This window comes from Gekko japonicus, unplaced genomic scaffold (genome assembly GCF_001447785.1).
Source record: "Gekko japonicus isolate JY-2015 unplaced genomic scaffold, Gekko_japonicus_V1.1 scaffold1861, whole genome shotgun sequence".
Lineage (NCBI taxonomy): Eukaryota > Metazoa > Chordata > Lepidosauria > Squamata > Gekkonidae > Gekko > Gekko japonicus.
In genome coordinates this window covers 333,759-340,929 of record NW_015160270.1, presented here as the reverse complement: position 1 = coordinate 340,929, position 7,171 = coordinate 333,759, and the positions used below count along the sequence as shown (strand labels likewise).

The 7,171-nt window shown below is 42.3% G+C and overlaps 1 protein-coding gene across 1 annotated transcript in view; it reads left to right on the top strand.

Moving 5' to 3' along the window:
* Window positions 1–721: 721 nt before the first annotated feature.
* The window catches only part of LOC107113813, a 39,940-nt gene continuing 33,490 nt past the window's right edge, over window positions 722–7,171 (top strand). Inside the window, exons 1-2 of the mRNA XM_015415188.1 lie at window positions 722–763; window positions 939–1,087. The gene's annotated coding sequence lies outside the window, so the exon portion shown is untranslated. The remainder of the gene's footprint in view (window positions 764–938; window positions 1,088–7,171) is intronic.

Genomic DNA, 7,171 nt, shown 5'->3' with positions numbered 1-7,171 from the left:
CCCAAGTGAAATCTTGTGCCTACAATGAAGGGAAGCGGTTCCGGATTGGCTTTCACGGACGCCAGGATTATGAACTGGAAGCAGCATCAATGGAAGATAAAAAGAAAGTAAGTTGATAGAAGGGGCTTAGTCCTGTACCACTGGTTCTTAACCTTAACTCAGCAGGAGTAAAACATAAGAACATAAGAGAAGCCAATGTTGGATCAGGCCAATGGCCCATCCAGTCCAACACTCTGTCACACTGTGGCCAAAAATACCAGGTGCCATTAGGAGGTCCATTGGTGGGGCCATTATCATCAAATGGCTCCCAAGCAACAAGTAAAAAACAAAACAAACAAACAAACAAACACATACCAGTATCTGCAATGAAATCCTGAACAGAGTTACACCCTTCTAAATCCATTGAACTAAATGGGATTAGAAAGGTAGAAATTTGTTTAGGATTGCACTGAAAAAGTAACATTCCAGATCAAGATCGGAACATAAGAAGAGCCTTGCTGGATCGAACCAGTGGTCCACCTAGTCCAGCATTCCATCTGACACAGTGGCCAACCAGTTCCAGGCAATTTAGGCTGCGGTCACACATGCACTAAATACTCCACTTTCAATCTACTTTCCGACTGGATCTTGCAAGTTCACACAAAATCCAGGTGGAAAGTGCACTGAAAGTGGATTGAAAGTGGATTATTTAGTGTGTGTGACTGCGGGGGAAATTGATATAGGTACATGCTTATGATACACAGAACTCTTCTACAGTGGACAGGTAAAAAAAGAGCATACTATGTCAAGAGGTATGTATTTTCGTTGCATGGAACTTATGGAAGGTGTAGAAGGCACCATGATTCACCTGTTATTCTGCTATGTTTTCAGTGGTTCAGCTGTGTCAGGATCGTCGCTATGTAAAGCAACACACCCTCTTGTCTCATTTCATTTCACAGATAACACATCTTGTGAGTGAAATTATACAGAGCCATGCTTGCGGAACACCTGCGGAACCTTGCTGCAGCCGACCTGAGACGTGTGAGGTGATTCATGAAGGGCTCTTGGATTTGCAGACAGCAACAGCGACCTCCATTAAATGGGTGAAGTACGAAGTCTAACTGTAATATAAGCAGCAGCAGCAGTAGGTTATATTGCTTTGAACTCTAGTGAAGGTTTTTTTTCCCACAGGCCTAAATTCTTGGCTGAGGTCATATTTCTCACCCCTTCAAAGGAAATATTTAATGTACTGGAAATCAAGAAAAGCATACTAAGAACGTCCTTTTCCCCTTACTATTCAAGCAAAAGGGTTCAAATATGATATTTTCAATGTAGTTGTTTTGACATTAGGTGATACCGGGTTTTTAAAAGACATTTATTCACATCAGGGGTCATTTGGGGGGGGGGGACGCGGGGGAACGCCATCCCCCCGGGTGAGGTGCAGGAGGGCGGGGCCTGGAGCTCCCTGCTGGTGCCTGCTGGAGGTCGCTGCCGGCTGTGGGGAGGACACACTTCCGGTGATGTCAGGGGGTGTGGCATATGCTAATGAGTTATGCTAATGAGTCCCCCTAGCTCTTTTTCTACGAAATGACCCCTGATTTACATAAAAACTGGAAACTGGGAAAGGCTATGAATGTCTCTTGCCTTGAAAACCCTATGGCGTCACTGTTAAGTCAGCTGTGACTTGAAGGCACTTTCCTCCTCCTCCTCCTCCACCACCACCATCTTATTTATTTCGTCTACTTGTTGCAGTCTCCAGAAATGCTCATAGAGGACAATGAATAGCAGAGCTACACCTTTCTGAGTTCATTGAAGTAATAGGGCTTCGAAGGGTGTATATCTGCTCGCAACTGCACTAAACACGCTTTCCAAAAGAAACATCAGATTAAATTTTTTCCCCTAAAAGAATGAGTCGTATCCTCCTTCCTGAGCAGCATCCTGAGACATCTGAAAAGCTGATGTTGGGAACTGCAGGAACCTCATGGGGAAAAATTGCCCAGGGGTACGGGACTGCACTGATAAAAGGGAATCTGGGAATATTGGGTGCTTTTGCATTGGCTTTTCCCTCTGTTGTTTTAGCAAACCCATGCTGGAACAGAAATTTCCCTCTGCATTGCATGCTGATTTCACTCTCTTTGATCATTTATCAAGGGGTTTTATTGTGCCTTCTGCACAGATTTATGGCCATTTTATGGACGATCAGGGGTGACTTTGCAGTTAGTATGGCTTGGCCCAGGTATGTGGTTTTGAGCTGCACCTTTTCCTCAGTGTTGAGAAGATGTGGAGCGAATGCCAGATGCAGAACCAGCCATTGTCAATGGTTCCCTCTTGTGATAACACAGCCTCTTCAATATATATTGAAACTTACACTTAAAATATTGAATACGTATATTGTAAATCCAGGTTAACCTCACAATATTGGAACATCAGATAAGATTTCCAGGCTGTATCTGGGAGGCTGCAGTTCTTCTCACTTGGATCCTGAATCCCACTTCTCCTTTGTTTTAAAAGATCACTGCGGTGGCTCAAGTGGTTAAGACGCTGAACTGCAGGCTGTGGAAGGTCAGTAGTTCAGCAGTTCGAGACCCGAGTTGCCAAATGATGGAGTGAGCTCCCATCTCTAGTTCTAGCTCCTGCCAACCTACCAGTTCGAAAGCAAGAAATTGCAAGTAGATAAATAGGTACCACTTTGGTGGGAAGGTAACAGTGTTCTGTGCGCCTTGGTGTTTAGTCATGCCGGTCACATGACCATGGAAACATCTTCGGACAGCGCTGGCTCTTTGGCTTTGAAATGGAGATGAGCACCGCAACCCTAGAGTCGGATTCGACTGGCTTTCGAGCAAGGGAACCTTTACCTTTACCCAGGGGTCGTTTCGTAGAAAAAGAGCTAGGGGAACTCATTAGCATAACTCATTAGCATATGCCACACCCCCTGACATCAGGGGCCCGGCGGGGGCGGGGCTTCGTCATGTGCCCCGCCCCCGCACCTCACCCAGGGGAACTGTGTTCCCCCGCGATCCCCCCTGAAATGACCTCTGCCTTTACCTAATATTTGCACAGATTACCAACATTTACTTGCAGTAATCCAAAGCAGGCCTTGAAACAACAAGATCTGTGCAGGCTTTATAGTGCAGCTTCTTCCTGGGCCAGGCCAAACTTCTCAGAAGCATTAACAAATAGAATGCTAAAAACATGTATTGCAACAGTTCTAAATAATTATAATTTACCTGCAATAATCCAAAGCAGGTCTTGAAACAACAAGATCTGTGCAGGCCTTTTCCCACCCTTATGGTGCTGTTGCTTCTTCCTGGGCCAGGCTGAACTGCTAGGCTGCTGGGAACAAACAGCCCACTTTAGGAGAAGCTACAACACTGAGCATGCTCCATTCTAAGGTCAGTATTTATTTATTTATTTATTTTTAGATTTATATCCCGCCCTCCCGACGGCTCAGGGCGGCTAACATACAGCAAAAGCCGCATTAAATAGATAAAATACAATAAAACAAAACCACATTAAAACATACAATAAAACCATACAATATTTAAAGTGCTCTAGTCTTCCTACATATAAACCACCCAAGACGGGATCAGTGAACCCAGTGCGGCGGCCAGCTGTCTCTAGCGCAGTCTCCAGTAGTGCTGTTCTACGTGCATTCTGCCAGGCGATAGTTGCCCTATATGATGGAAACAACAGTAGGACAATGCCACAATGGTGGAATAGTGGCAGAGGCAGCTCCTACTCAAAGGCCTGGTGGAAGAGCTCCGTCTTACAGGCCCTGCGGAACTGCACAAGGGTATTAAGTTCTTCATCCCACTGCTTTATGATTCTGTCACTAAAATAGCCTCATTTTAATAACAAACACTTTAAAAACTCCATTAATTTTTGTTGAAAAATGCATTCATTAAAAAAAAGTTGATTCAGGGGCCCCCTGGGATTGGGGGCCCTGAAGTTTAAGCTTCATTAGTTTCACAGTAGATCCGCCTCTGCCCTGATTTACTAAATTCTAATTTTAAAAAATGTTCTGTTGGTGATATATTGATGTTTGTGACTTAATGATTAGAAGATAAGCTACCTTTTTCATTTATACAATACTCATTTAGAATATTCATTACTTGCTACATTTAGCTTTTTTATAAGAACTGTTGATAATATCACTCTTTATTTTAATAGATATACACTCTAGCTGAGTTATTTTAACAGTATAAACTTTGATTGTTGTACACTTGATATTTAGATAGAAACCAGTATATGGAAATAATATATGATAAGTGTGTACAATATTTTTAAAAAGAGAAGAGTGAAAAGAAAAAAGGCAACAGGAACACATCAAAGAGGGAAAAAAGTATAGATAAACAGATGAAGCCCAGAGAATTGAAGAAATGGTTTGAATTATTGTGAACACTGGTGCACCAAATGGAATAATTTGAAGAAAGAACTCAGAAGACCATTCAAGATTCAGAGAAAAGAACCCTAAATAATATTCGGAGTATCCAGAGAAACATTCAAGAATCTAAGGAAAGAACCCGGAAGAACATTCAAGAAGTGTGTGAAGAGATATCAGTTGGACCATCAGAAATTAATTTAAAACTACAAGAACAAACACAAGAAATTATAAAAATCCAATAGAAACAAAAAGATAATGACACACATTTAGAAAGGTAAGATTTTCAAATTGAGAATGCCGAACAAAAAATTGAAATCCTGGAAACTCAATGCAGATTTAATAACTTATGTTCCAGAGGAATCCCAGGGACCTTTGGGAGGCCAAATCTGGAAGAAAGCTTTTGTGATTTATTTCAGAATTATCTGAAGGTTGAAGAAGACTTTCCTGACATTGACCAGATTTTTAGAGTGAATTCAAGATTTGCATTCAAGGATAAGCTACTTCAAGATATACTGGTTCGATTCACCTACAGGAAAACACAAGTTGCAATACTAAAGAACCAAAGGGAATCACCACTCAAGGTAGTGGGAAAATAAGTGTAGATCTTTCAGGATTTACCAACAAGTCTGTTAAGGAAAAGGAAAGACTTCAATTTTTTGCGACAGATTTTACAAACTAAATAAATAAAATGTAATTAGAAAATATTTTATTTTATTTATTTTACCACTTGCAATAGAAGTATACTTACCAAAAGGGATTAAAATAATCACAACAGAGGAACAAACCAAGCAACTGGCCAAAAAATTGCAAGTGGAGGACTTACATAGAAGAACAGAAGGAGAATCTCCAAGCAGCTCAAAGCAAAGTTCACAGACCAAAAACTCTGATGAAGAAACACACACAGAAGAGGACAAGTTGGATGTGTCAATAACATTAGGACAAAAGGGATAAATTAAAAATAGTATCAATAAATATCAATGGACTGAATTTCCCTTCGAAATGTGGTGGGTGTTCTAGTGCCATGGTGGGCTGGGCGATGTATTTTCAGGACCTCCTCGTTGGAGGTGTCCACATGGTGGGCTGCAGTGTTGGGTCTCTATGAAGCTGGCAGGCTCAAAGCTTGGCGGACCTCTGTAGTGAACTGGTCAGCGGCTTCATCGGAGAGGGATTCTTCAAGCACATCCTTGAATGTGGGGTCCTGCTTGGCAATCAGCCGCTATTGGATCCACTTGTCCCAAAGTCTGCACACCAGCCGGTCACAGAGCTCTTCCTCTAGGTCTTGGATGTTGCAATGTCAGGCAGCATGCTGGGGGGCTGTAACGTACACCGTGATTGACTCACCCGTTGCCTGGTTCCTTGTGTAGAACACGTGGTGGGTCACAATAACGGAGGGTGTCGGCGTGAAGTGCTCCTGCAGCCGGTCTATAATCGTCTGGTATGGGGTGTTTCGAAGCTCCGCCGGTGCTAGCAGCAAGCAAACGATCTCAAACGTTGAACGGCCGCAGACCCGAAAGAATGTGGCACGCTTCTTCACATCTTCGTCGACCTTGGAGGACTCAAGGAAGAACTCAAAGTGAGAAATGTAGGAGTCCCAGTCCTCAGCAGTGGCATCAAATGCGTCGAAGTGTCCTGGAGCAGCAGCCATGGTTTTGGTTGCTGTGCGATGCACCTGGCACTGGAGCTTGGTGTGCGGTGTGGTTCAGATGGGCTCTACGCTCACTCAACAGGATCCCACCTTCATCACCAGTGTTAAATACTGGGTTCAAGATGCATTGCAGTGAACAGCTCTACTTTATTAAGTGATTTCAGGAACAAGACTAAAACTCCAGGGCAACAGCCCTGTTTAAATAGCATGCAAAAACCAAACCCAAACACACCCAGCTCCCAACGATAGGCTATTTACATAAAATTAGTTTCTCATTGGTCACTTCCAGAGTCCTGGTGGGCTATTGTTCTATAGCTCCAAGCTCAGCCAGTCTCTGGTAGATAGTCCTGGAATATTCCAGACCTAATACATAACAGAACAAATGGAAGGGCTTCTTTGACAAGAGCTGAAAAATTTAGGATAGAAGTTCTAAATCAACTCTATGACTGCTTGGTAATCCAGTTAGGCAAGAGGATTGACCCATATGAGCAGATTATGAAAAGGTTGTGCTCTCTTGTAAGCCCCCCTGAGCCCGCTCGCGGGGAGGGCGGGGTATAAATACAAAAAAATAAATAAAAATAAATAAATAAATTTCAGAATTGATGAACAATTCTGAAATTGATGAGGACAATATTAAACATAATATTGCCTTACAAAGATTGACCATAAATTAGTAAACAAGTGCTACCAGTTCAAAGTATATTTACACTTGAGGAAATCCCAGGACACAGAAGAAAACATGCCATCTAGAATGCAATGCTCAGAAGTTCTTCAGCTTATTTATGAGCAACGCCTGATTGACGTGTTCCCCAATATTACTATTGTGCTTAAACTGTACTTGACAATGCCTATCACAAGCTGTGAAGCAGAAAGGAATTTCTCAAAGCTTTCCTTTATAAAGAACAAATTTCGATCTACCATGACTGAAGAGTGCTTAAATTCTTTATGCATATTGTCTGTAGAAAATGAAATTGCAAAGAAGCTCTCATATGACAAAACTGTATGTGAATATGTTGCTATGTGGATTCCCCCCCAGGCCCTGAAAAGGCCTCCCGATCTACCATGACTGAAGAGTGCTTAAATTCTTTATGCATATTGTCTGTAGAAAATGAAATTGCAAAGAAGCTCTCATATGACAAAACTGTATGTGAATATGTTGCTAT